The following is a 13,313-nucleotide window of genomic DNA, read 5'->3' on the forward strand; positions in this document are numbered from 1 at the left end:
GCATAGGGGTGATTGCCTCATCATCAAGGAAACTGAAGCATACACTGGACAACAACCCCAGGGGATGCCATCGAGGAGACCAAAGCATATGGTGGTGAGCTCGGTAATAGTTAGAAGTCCCTGTCAGTTCTATGACCCCATGGGAGGAGGCAGATTGGAGCAAAATACATATGGATAAGGGTCCCCTACAGAAAACAGACAGGTGAGGCCACAGGGAAGATGCCCAAGACACAGATTGTAGCAAAAGAAAATAATGGAACTGTGGAAAGAATTTTGTACAAAATGAGAGAAAAGAAGCTAGTGGAGACAGAAATGTCATAAAAGAATAGGAAGAAAATTCAAAGACTGTCACATAACGAAAGACAAGGAAGGGGAAATATATTATTGAGATATATTTGGCTTTCATACAGTAAAGTGCACAATTGTTAAGGGTACAGCTTGATGATTTTTCACACCATTCCCGAAGGTTCTCCCAAGCCTTCTGTATTCAGTACTCCCAAAGGATAACCACTTTTCTGACTTTTGGCATAGATTAGATTAGCCTGTTTTTGAACTTTATATAAATGGAACCATGCAATATGTACTCTTGTGATTTCTTTAAGTCAATATTCTGTCTGCATGTTGTTATGTGTCAGTAGTTCATTCCTTCCCATCATTATGTAGATAATGGAAGTTTCCAGTTTTGGCTATCATAAATAAATACATGTGGACATAAGCACTCATTTCTGTTGGTAACCTTCACAGTATAATCTGTGTCATAGGGTAGATATATATTCAGCTTTAGTCACTATAGCCAAACATTGTTTCAAAAATCTTGTACCAATATATCTTCTCCCCCACAATGTAAGAGAGTTAAAATTCTATACATCTTCATTAACACTTCGTATGTTGTCAGTCATTTTAATATCAGCCATCTTGGTAGGTGTGTTATTTTAATTTCTATTTTATTTTATTTTATTTGAGAACAGCATTTGGTTGAGATGAGACCATCTCTGGCTAAACATTATTTTTTCATATATTTAGTAGATATTCTGATACCCTCCTTTATAAAGTGTCTGCTCAAGTCTCTTGTCCATTCTTAAAGTGGGTTGTCTGATACACATACACATACTTCTGGATTTGAGTCCTTGCATGTATTGCAAATATCTTTTCAAAGTTTGTGGCTTGCTTTTTTCACTCTTTTAAGGACATTTTAGATGAACAAAATTAATTTTAATGAAGTCAAATTTATCTATCTTTTTCTTTTATTATAGGTTCTGTTTTTAAAAAGCTTTGCCTTCTCAAAGGTCATAAAGATACTCTCTTATGTTTTCTTCTAGAATGTTGATAGTTTTAGTGTTAAGTCTATGATCCATCTTGAAATAATTTTTGTGTATGACATAGGGATCAAGTTTAATTTTTTTCCTTACAAATCTACAAGTGATCTCACATCAACTTGGAAAAGACTCTCTTCTCCCTCGCTTAATTGTAGGGTAGTCTTTCTTTTAAGTCAAGTGACTGCATATCTGTAGGTTTGTCTCTGGACTCTCTGTTCCATTGATCCTTCTATCTCTGTTTCAATGCCACAATTTCAATTATTTAGTTTTAGAGCAAGTCTTAAAACTGGTAAAATGAAACCTCCAGATTTGTTGTTATTCTTAAATATTTCCTTGTATATTGTAATTACTTTTCATTTCCATTTAAATTTTGTAATCAACTTGTCAACTTATACAGGAAAAACCCCTACTGGGACACTAATTGAAATTTCAAAGAATCTATATGTCATCTCAGGAGAACTGACATCTTTAAAATATTAAGTATTCCAATCCATGAACATGGTATATGCTTCTATTTTTAAAGCTCTTAATTAATTTCTCCCAATGTTTTGTACTTTTTGGTGTGGCATTCTTGCACATCTGCAGTTAAATTTTTTTCCTAGATATTTTTTATGGTACTTTTTATGTGGTAAACCGTATTTTTTTAAACTTTTCTAATTGTTGCTAGTATATTAATCTCTGAATGACACTTTTAATTATTCTTTTCTAATTTTAATAACTTTCATTTCTTTTTCCTTGCCTTAGTGCTCCAGTAAAATAGACAGTTAAGGCGGCTAACTTTTATTTTTTTTTTAAGATTTATTTATTTATTTGAGAGAGAGCAAGAGAGAGTGGGGGGCGGGGGGCAGAGGGAGAAGGAGAAAGAAACCTTAGCAGACTCAGATCACAGAGCCCCATACAGGACTCAATCCCATGATCCTGAGATCACCACCAGAGCCAAAACCAAGAGTCAGATGCTCAACTGACTATGCCACCCAGGCACCCCAAGGTGGTTGCCTTTTAATCCTAGTTTGCTTTCAGTATTTTAAATTTAAATGTTAAATTCTACAAAGGAACTTGATAACTTATTTGGACATTTCAGGAAGGGAGTATAGTGCTTTTGTTGACTGAAGAACAGCACCCTTCTATTTGGGAAAGACCATCACCTTGGACAGATCAAGCAGGTCTAGAACTGTCCCATCTACTGCATAGGGCAGTACTGTGGTCACCACTAACCACGTATCTGAGTCAAACTTTAATCTCTGGATGGTTCTCAGTTCCTGTGTTTTATTCTCCCTTTCCCTAGATCTAGGTCTCTGGATCTGGAGTTTAAAATCCTGAGAGCACTGAATACTCACTATATGCTTGACATTGTATTAAGCCATTCCCAAGTATTATTTCACTCAATCCTTGTGACAACCTTTGTAACAACAGATAAGGTAACAGGGCCACAGTGAAATGGGCTTACTTATCCATGGCCACACCATCATTATGCAAGGGAGCCAGCATCCAAACCAAGCACTCTGATTCCATAACACTGCCACTATGCCATTAGGAATCAAATCTTCTTGCCCCAGCCCTCTGTTTGAGGTCACTTCTCTTTATTATGGCTTAGACCATTGGACATGTTTGCTCACCATGTAGCCAACAGGAAAGCTACTGAATTTGGGCTTCATCAGAAACCCTTGAAAATGGTAGTCATGTTCTCAATTCCTGCGTTCTTAAAGTTTTATCCCATTCCAGAACAAAGTAAACAGTTCTCTCCAGCATTCTGTCCTATCACTTACTTTTGTCAAAAGCAATGGGTAAAGCTCTGCAACTACAAAAGGTAATTACCTGAAAATAACTCAACTGTTTCCCAGTGGGAAGGTTAGTTTATATGCAAAATTTAGAGAGGTGCATAATTCTTCTCCAAAGAGACGTATTCTGGTCTATCAACTGTCTCTTTAAAAATTATCCAAAACAAAACCACTGCAAAGAGTCTAGGCATAGAAAGAGTCCTTAGTCCTCGAGGCTTCATTCATAATAGTTATCTCTTACATCATAATAAATCACCACAAGACTTAGTGACTTAAAACAACAATCATTTTATTATCTTTATGGTTTCTGAGGGTCTGGAATTCAGGAAGGGCTTGGCTGGGCAGTTCTGGCTGAGAGTTCTGAATGTGGTTGCAGCCAGATGTTACTTGGAGCTGGAACAAAGGGCAGTGGTGGGTTGGGGGGAGGCACAGAGTCAACCAACTTCCTAAAGTTTCAGACCATGTGGTCTCTTCCCAGGAGCTAGTTTGGGCTTCCTCACAGCATGGTGGCCTTGGACAGGTATAATTACTTATATGGCAGCTCAGGGCTCCAGCAAGCAAAGTGGAAACTGCTTTATCTCTTCCAAATTATCCTCAGAAGTAATGCAGTATTATTCCTGCCACATTCTATTGTTACAAGTGAGACACAAATGTATCCAGATATATGGGGAAGGGATTAGACTTCCCTCTTGATGGGGAGCTGGCTAAGAGAACATGTGGGTTGGGCAATGATGTAACCACCTTTGGAAAAATTCAATCTGTCCTGCAGTCTAGTGTTAGCCATGTACTGCAAATATCATGTATGAGGGAACCCATGCCATTCTCATTTTTCAGATATGTAAACCAAGAGAAAGCATTTCTAATCTGTTTCCGGTTATACAGAGGAGGGGAAGAAACCATCACATCTGTTTAAACAGGCAACTTTAAAGATAAACATAGTATATTCAAATTACTTTGTGAACTGTAAAATATGGCATAATTTACTGTGGTCATTCATCGCAACTTGGAAACATCTCTGAAAAGTCTGTTATCTCTGAAAATCTGACATTTTATCAAGACAGATGACGCTGTCCTTCAAAAGTTTCATCTACATAACAAGTACCACTTGAATTGCTGTAGGAAAATATTTGGGTATTTCCGAGAGTTGTATTTAATGGAGAATTTGGAAAGTTCAAACTATCAACAAGATTGGCCTGACAAAATGTTTCCCATTGGAAGAAAGTACAGTTACAGGCAAGAAATACGTGTTTTGGCCTGGAGCTCAGGAAAGAAAGAACCATGGATGGACAAGGGCAACTCACAAAAGGTGCCAGGTTATTGGTCAATTGCTGTCCAATTAGCATCTGCAAACAAATTCTTCATCTCCTCTCTCAAGTTCAGTCAACTCTCATTTCACATCTTCCAGGGTTTTGTCCATTTTAGTGCTGATTTTTTAAAATTTTTGATTCAGAGTATATATATATATTCACACACACTCATAAATATATATAAACATATATACACATATAAATATATATAAATATGTAGGTATATATGCGTATATATATACCTACATATATATATACACATACACACACACACATACATATATATATATATGAATATATATGTGAAAATGCTTAACTCAGGATAATTAATGCTGGAACACTGTACCTTTTTTTTCTACTTTGGTGGGTGTGTGTGTGTGTGTGTGTCTGTGTGTGTGTGTCTGTGTGTGTGTGTGCGCGCGCGCGCATTTAGAGGCGGTAAGAACATTCATCCTCTGAAATGTTTTGATTCTCAAACTGTTTCCTTCTGACTGCAGCTTTGCTTGCATGTTGTCTGCTGTTTTCTGCTCCTCCGACAATATTTTCCTTCCTGGACCAGCAAGGAGTTCATGCAGACCGGAAACAGGGCTTGGGGTGGCTACCTAAGTTTGTTGGTTCAAACACGCCCTCTGCTGTTGACTTGGTGAAGTGCAGTTTCCTTCGTGAACGGCACTGCTTTTGGGAGAGGGTCTCTTCTGATTTTGTGATTCCTATTTATCTCTGGGCGGCTCTTAATTTTATCCCTTTCGTTTTTCTCTCTCCACAACGCTCAGTCTCAAAGCGGTAAGTGCCCTTCCAAGGTTCCCCCTTCTGTCTTGAAGCCTCATCATTCCCAGGGCTATCACTGCGGATCCCACCGGCATTCAAGTATTTCCACTAGGGATGGGACTTGACTTTCTAGGGGTGATGTCGGCTGGGCTGCATCACCCCAGGCTCCTCAATTTCTGTCCTTTTCTCCACTTGTTCTCCACTGTCTATCCAGTGCTCCTGACAGGGGTGGGCTCCAGAGCCGCCCGGCTGGACCTGGGTGTTTATCTCCCTCCATACAGGTAACTTGAAGTTTGTAAAATGATGTCTCCTAGTAATACTGAGGGCATGTGTAAAAGATGTTTTTATTTGCTCTGTTTGTTGATTTGAGGGATTTTGGAGAGAGGGTATACAAAAATTTGGATCTAGGCAATCACCATTATTCTACTACAACTTGGAGTTCTGTATGTTTAAATAGTAATGCCATTTACTGCATTAAATATATATCCATTTTACCCAGACCTATTTACTCTTCACAATGCAGGAATGTCTCAGCACAGCAGTATATATAACTTTTTAAACAAGGAACTCTGTAATAACTAACAAGCATTCACGCACACAAAACCGATTGCTTAAAATACTCTCTGACTCCCTAACGCACACCCAAAGCTAACTCTTAAACTCTTATTCTTATATATCATCAGCCATCACCAAAACAGCCAAACCTGCCCCAACTATATCAGCAAAGGGTCAAGCCTTTGACAGCATCTGCCACCCAGAATGAAATTGTAGGTAGTAGAAGTCACTGGAGAAGCCTTACCTGTGTTTCAAGTTGCCCTGAGATTTTCAAGTTTGAAATGCGGGTAATTCACTGGGCTCCAGCAGAGCCCTCCTGGTTCCAGGTACCATATTTACTCAGATACGTATGGTTTTTCACTCCATGCCCCCATGGTAGACAGTAGACACTGCCTGGACCAGGAGCACAGCAAGCCTCAAGTGCTGGGAATTAATCCCCCCACCCCCCAGCAGCCCTCATCCATGACTCCTGGGAGCTAGGAACATCCGGCCCCTTTGCCCCCCACCTAATGGGCAGGATAACTGAGTCAGAGTTCATGCTCTGGCAAAGGTAAGCTCTTATCCACAGGACTGATTTGATTGATAATGCACCCTGGATCAGCTGCCTCCCTCTCAGCTCACCTCCCTACTCCCCTACCCATGCTTCCCAGGGCCACCCTCCAAATAAACTACTTACATTCAAATGCTCAGGCTTCTGGGGGGACCCAGACTGAGAGGGCCCCCTAACTTGGCTCCTCTTCTCCAGCCTCTCAGAGTCTCCATATAGACAGTTCAGAGCCAGGAAGACAGCCCCACACTGGGTCACTGATCCAAACAGCGTGAGAAGGAGAGGAGTCTAGCTGTAAGGGTCCAGGGATGCACATAAGAAGGTCTTAATGGGAGTGTGTAGGACACAGCCTGGAATACTCTCTGTCCCCAGGGCCGCTAGTGTGGCCATGACTGAGGATTTAAAGGGACAGTGGTGAGGTGGTCCCTCCGCTTTCCATGGCCAAGGCCTGTGTACATAGTAACTTCTTTGTAAATATTTGTGAAATGAATGAACAAGGAGGAATCCGGTTTGAGAAAACCACATTCATGTAAACCCTGTGAAACATGGAAGGTTTAACTCCCACTCCTAATATAATGGAGATACTTGTTGTTTTATGATGGGATAGAGAAGTAAGGCAGGATGAGCTGAATTCTATAGAATTCCCATCCACTGCCACCATGGGGGTTCTAGAAAACTAAACACTGACCACCAGTAGCCTCTTTGCTGTGAATTCTTGGTGAGGTCGCACGCTGAAGGAGTAGTCATATGGGGAGAAGTGGAAATGACTTAAAACCTAATCATTCCCTCACTCTGTCACAAAGCTAGCTGGCACTTAGGTTCCCCTCCTGGTATAGCTGGGAGCTGCCATCCCAGCCTACGAAATACTCATTGAGTGGCCATGAAATAATATATACACCCACGCACCAGCCGGGGCCTACTTTAATGATTAAGACAAGGACAGCCAACTGGGGTCATGTTTTAGAAGAAGCCATGCAAAGCTCATGCCTAATACAAACCAGGAAAGCAGTTAGAATGCAGGAGAAAAAGATGAATATTTATAAGCAGGATCACTGCTTTTTTGAATTCTTGGAGAGATCAGTGAATCAAATCAACAGCTATTTTTAAGCTTCGTTATTTTACAATAATCACCATTTTAAAATATACATTTCGTGCCTGGCATTGGATTAGGTGCCAGGCCCACGGTGAGGAAGGAACAGGCAAGCGCCATCTGGACCCTTACCTCAAGATGTTTAGTGAGAAAGACAAGCCAGTCTAGTGTGATCAATCCACAGGATATTTTACGAATAATCCTCCTGTAGATATCTACTTTGTCTTACGTGGGCCTGTGGGTTCTGGTCACAGAATAAAGATAAAGAATGGCTAACCATTTAGGCATTAAAACCTCAAAGAATTAAACAGGTTTTTGTTGTTGTTGTTTTTGTTTTTACAGGGCTTTATTTAAAATGTCTATCACCCTACCTTAGAAACCAACCTAATAGGTGAAATGTGACCTTTCTTTGATGAGCTGAGTCATCAATAACCTGCGGTGAGGGTGTTTTAGCCCTAAGTAGCATCGTAAGCGCAAGCACAGGGTTAAGGAAGATTAGCTACCGGGGAGTACCTGGAAATACTTTTCCTGGGGAAAAAGGAGAACAGCACATCCTCTTCCTCTGTAGTCCCCTGCCTCTCCTAAAACATGGTGAATGGTATGCGGACGGAGGTAAGATGTCCAGGGCGCTACAGCATGGCTGCTCTTTAAACAGATCCCCAAAGTCAGGACACCCTTTTCCCCAAACTCCAGAAAGTCACCTAATCAGAATCATGATCAGTGTTGTCTCTCTTGGCAATAATACAGTAAGTAAGTTCTAGATCACTACTTACAACAGGGGAGCCCCTGTGGTAGAGGGGCTCCCCATGTGCCTTTTATTCCTGAGGTTCTTGCATTTGGGGAGGGCCTATGTGACTGGGTTCTGTCCAGCTAGCTATGATATTTAAAACCCATCCTACGCCATCTCCAGCCCCCTCTCCCTTTCTGCTATGACCCCGGAAATTGTGTCTTCCAGATGACATTCTACAAGGTGGGACCAGGCTGGTTCCCTGAGTCGTCACCTGGAGAAGAGCCACCCCCCCACACACTGGCTAGACATTCACTTTTGGGTTAAGCTCCTGAAAGAGGGAGGTTTATTGGCTAGTCTCTCCTAACAAATGCAAACATCTGACCAAGCTGCAGCCATCTTCCATCTCTCTAGCAGGAGGAGACGTGAAGTCAACTGAACAAAGGCCCTGCCTCCCCATTCAGGACCTCTAGTATCAACCTTACTGCATGGGCCGATCATGAGACCATGTCCATCCAAGTGAGGTATTACACATGCATAAGTCTTTGGATACTCTCCTTCGTGGCAGGGGCCGTTCTTATCCCCACTTCACATAGGAAGAAACTAAGACTCAGAGAGGTTCATTAATTTGCCTAGACAACCACAGCTAGGAAGTGGAGGTACCACAGCTCTAGAACATGGACTTACGTCACCACACCCTACCGCCTCTCCCCCTGGCCTTTGGTTTCAACACCATCTCCTGGAGCACTGCGCACCTCACCTACCAGCACACTGATTCATGGTGGCCTCACGGTGACAGCCCTCATTCACACTGGGTCAGCTGTTCTGTAAGCGAGAGTGCGTGCAGAATTCAGAGTACGGCCGGGCATGTGACATCCCAGCAGAGGATGAAGCACCAGCTCCCCTTGTGAGTGTTTTCTCATAGAGGCACTTCTTCTCCAAAACCACAAATTCATGGCCCTGATGGGAAGCGCTCTCCGCCCACAGCCCTAGGCCGTGCTATTTTAATGCTTTCCTTTTAACAGAATGCTAGGCATATGCAGCTTTCCAGTGATCTAGCCGCCAGCCTGGTGGATGACATTTCTCGAGAAACACCGCCCCCATTAACGATTCATGGTTTCAATCACATGATACTCAGGCCAGAGAATCCAACTTGTGAGCTTCGGGGCTTCATATTTTCTAACTTGTTGAAACGATACATGAGTGGGTGTGACCTTCATAATCAGGAATAAAAGGCATTATCCAGTAATGATAGTATTACCAGCACAGAAGCCATAACATTGCCTCCTTAGGACAAACACAATTCCCACTCCTGGAATTGAGCTGGTTTTGCTCTGCTTCCGCAGACTTCAGATTTGGTGTATTCCTTCCCTAGAGGCACAAAATATGCCGATTCCAATAAAAAACCAGATCAGTTGCATAACTTGAGTACTGTCAGCGTTGGCTGGGATACTTTTTTTTTTTTTTTAAAGATTTCTTTCTTTCTTTGCTGGGCGCCTGGGTAGCTCAGATGGTTAAGGGTCTGCCTTCAGCTCAGGTCATTATCCCCAGGTCCTGGGATTGAGTCCCACATTGGGCTCCCTGCTCAGCAGGGGGCCTGCTTCTCCCTCTCCCTCTGCCCCTGCTGCTGCCCATACCTGTGCCCTCCTGCTCTCTCTGTCAAATAAATAAATAAAATCTTAAAAAAAAAAAAGATTTATTTATTTGAGAGAGAGAGAGCATGAGCAGGGGGAAGGGCAGAGGGAAAGGGAGAGAGGGACAAGCAGACTCTCCACTGAGCACAGAGCCTGACCCAGGGCTCGATCTCAGGACCCTGAGATCGTGACCTGAGCCGAAACCGAGAATCCCAAGCTGAACCGACTGAGCCCCCCAGGCTCCCCCAGCTGTTATACTTTTGAGAGCTGGGTTGTCTCACCGGCACAGAATTTATTTTAGAAAATCTCTTAGTGTTTGGGTATGTGAAAATATGCATATTCCTAATGTCTGGATCTGAGGACCCTTCTCTGAGCCTCCCTGTTGGGCTAGAGTTTGACAAGGGCAGCCACAATGAACAGTTTTCATCCTAGCAGGCAACACGGGTCCTGGAACGGGGAATTACATTTCTTATGCAAATCCTGGCTTCCCTGTCTTTTAATCCTGGGATCCTGAGCAAGTTAATTATACCAGTGTGAGGTTCAGCCCTACTGACCCGTGAACTGTGGGCCAAGCTGTGCTTAAAAACAAGTCTGAAAAGACAACCTGGAAGCTTCCTTGAACACTGCTCCTTAATTAACATCTGATCTTGCTGTTTTCTTTCTTCAAATCTATCCCAACCCTTCACAATATAAGAAGAGCCCTTAGCTGCGTGCCCAGTAACACTCCGTGTGTGGTAACACTCAGTTAAGATTAACTACTGTTACTTCTATTATTATTGTCATTGTTATTGTTATTTCTATCTGGGCTTTGAGTGCCTGACACATAGGAGCGGCCATTTGCTAAGGAGGACCGGCTGGATTTCAGTGAGAATTAAGCCAGAAATCAAACCCTCTCCGATCCTCACTGCAGGGCCCTCCTGGGCATGACACTGCTTCTTTGGACCCAGAAATGCAAAGAATATCACCAGATCTCCTTTTACAGCTTTGTGGTAATCCAAGTGAATGGGTCCTCCAAAATATTGCCATTAGCACCCTCACTGGATCAGCTGTGTGGCCTGATTTTCTCTCTTAAGTTACTTATAATTTTCTTTTGGCTGTTTCTACCTTCTGACTTTGTAATTTCCCTTAATCCGAGATCCGAATTCTCCACTGCTGGTCTTCGGCTGTGAAGAAGGAGAAGGGAAAGCCCTGGAGTCATAGAAAAGTCCGGAGGCCTGGGACACAATCCCAGACGCTAGCTGGCAATGCCTGTGGCTTCCCTGGGCCTCAGTTTCCCTTGCACCCCCAGGGGTCCTCTGAGGTCCCAGCTCTCCGAATAGATGTCTTTCCTCCAAATGTGCACAGCACACATATTCCACTGCTTGGTGTGGCCCAAGCACCGGCTGCTGGGCCTGCGTATTTCCTGGGGCTCAGGTTCTCCCTGCCGAGCATCTGCAGGGAGCTAAGCATCAGGGATGTGGCTTCGGGCCATGTTGGGGACATGTCATGGAAAGTCCGTGCTGGGCTTTACCAGCTGCTACTCCTGCTTGCAAATCCTGGCCTGGCACCACTCACTAACTCTGTGACCTGGGACAAGTTCACTTACCTTCTCAGAGCCTTTGTTTACCTACCTATAACACGGAGCTCATGTTCACAAACTATGTGGGGGCCCCAAATGGAACAAAGTAAAGCTCCCAGTGTAGTGGGAATTACAGTTTTCACCACAGCACTTTTATTTTATTCTCATCAGAAGAGCTCTATTCAACTTAATTAGACATTTAAAAAAAATCACGTCACTCTTGGACAAAGAAAGAAACATACCAACAAAAACACATAGAAAGAAACCGATAAGCCAAATTAATTGCTTGAGGTCTTTAAAGCTTCCTCACATTCAGAATCCAACTCTTCTGGATCATTCTTCTACTCAGAGTGGTTTATGGCCAGGTTTTATTCATCTAACGTCATCCTCTGTGACATCAAGGGCAAAAGAGCATAAATGATGGTAGGTTTTTTTTTTTTTTTAACTTAAATTTTTACTTGTTTAATTTGAAAAAATTAGAAAGTCATCAGTTTGAAAGTAGAGCAGCTAATACACTGGGGGCAACAAACTAAAATAATCCAAATGCCTAACAACAACTCAGTTATAAAAGTACAAGTATAATTTACAACATCACATATCTCAGAAAAATAAATAAAAATACGAAATGTCTTTCCCTTCTAGATCAGACTGTTTTCTCCTCAGAAAGAAAATAAAAAGGCAACTAATGATTTGAGATTAAAATCAAACGTAACTATTATTCATCTCAGCAACAGTTAAATAAAGGACCCACACAGCACAGTGTCAGCACATAGCGAGCAGCCCCAAAATATTAAGTGTGCTGGTTACAAGAGCTTGGACCCATAACTTAATATTCTAGGACTCAGTTTCCCCTTCTGTAAAGTTAGGTGGTAGGATTCAATGAGTTTTAGGGTATTTCTGTTAATGGAAAGGTCTTTGTCTACACAAATGCTCATGCAACTTTAATTCACCATCTTGTTTGGTCACTGAATGATGCCCGTTTTTTATAACATCTGGCAGGGAAGCACATTGGTGTAGACAATTTGTAGATTTGTAAATGCCCAGGGGCAATACCCTTTGCATTTCTAAAGTTGATTGCTTCTATATCAGGAGACTTTATTTTTCTTTCCCAATAAATGAAAATATATTCAGGTAGATCCCAAACAGAGACATGACTTTTTTTTCTATTGTAAATACAGCTTCTGTAGCATTATTTGCCTTTCTAAGAATTTCATTAGATTTGGAGGAAAATCACACCTTGTAGGACTGAATTGTAGCATGTGTTGATTGTAATCAAAGGTCTCAAGCCTCCCGACATCCAATTATGTTTTTATTTGTTTCTAAAAGAGTAAAATTTTACTTAAAAAAAAAAAAAGGCAAAGTAAAAGCCCAAGGAAGCCACAAAGTAAGGCTCTGCTCCATGTGAATTCATGTGGAATGAAAACTGCACCAAAGAAAGGAAAGATTTTACATGAACAGGAAATCCCCCTTATGGAAAGGAGGGTCAGTTCTCAGCTGGAAACTAACACAAAGTTAGAAAAAATATCGCAGAATGTTTCTGCTGTGAGTGAAGACTGCTCCAGTTTACTTGAGGGTTTGGTTTTAAATAGTCATTTCCTGGAATCTCTAGGCTATGTGGGGTCAGATCCAATCAACAATTTATAAAACCCTTAGGACTTCCTGGATTTCAAAACTTACTCTAAAACTACAGTAACCAAAACAGTGTGGTACTGGCATAAGGACAGACATATACACTGACAAATAGAATAAAAAGCCCACAAATAAACCCATGCATAAATGGTAAAATGATTTTCAACAAGAGTGCCAGGACTATTCAATGAGCAAAGGACAGTCTTTTCAACAAATGGTGTTAGGAAAACTGGATATCCGCATGCAAAAGAAAGGGTTGGTCCTTAGCTTATGCCACATACAAAAATTAACTCAGAAAGGATTAAAGACCTAAGTATAAGAGCTAAAATCATAAAACTCTTCGAAGAAAATACAAATTGGATGTGGCAATGAGTTCTTGGATATAACACCAAAAGCACAGGCAA

The 13,313-nt window shown here is 41.8% G+C and overlaps 1 protein-coding gene across 3 annotated transcripts in view; it reads right to left on the minus strand.

Annotated features, from left to right (window-relative positions):
* Positions 1-13,313, minus strand: part of RIN2 (Ras and Rab interactor 2) — a 235,391-nt gene that overhangs the window by 196,423 nt on the left and 25,655 nt on the right. Inside the window, exon 1 of one of the 3 annotated variants that reach the window (XM_078056865.1) lies at positions 6,401-6,530. The exons of the other annotated variants lie outside the window; for them this stretch is intronic. The gene's annotated coding sequence lies outside the window, so the exon portion shown is untranslated. Of the gene's footprint in view, positions 1-6,400; positions 6,531-13,313 lie in introns of those variants that run through there. 3 annotated transcript variants of the gene reach the window in all.

Source organism: Halichoerus grypus, chromosome 10 (assembly GCF_964656455.1).
Source record: "Halichoerus grypus chromosome 10, mHalGry1.hap1.1, whole genome shotgun sequence".
In the NCBI taxonomy this organism is placed as follows: domain Eukaryota; kingdom Metazoa; phylum Chordata; class Mammalia; order Carnivora; family Phocidae; genus Halichoerus; species Halichoerus grypus.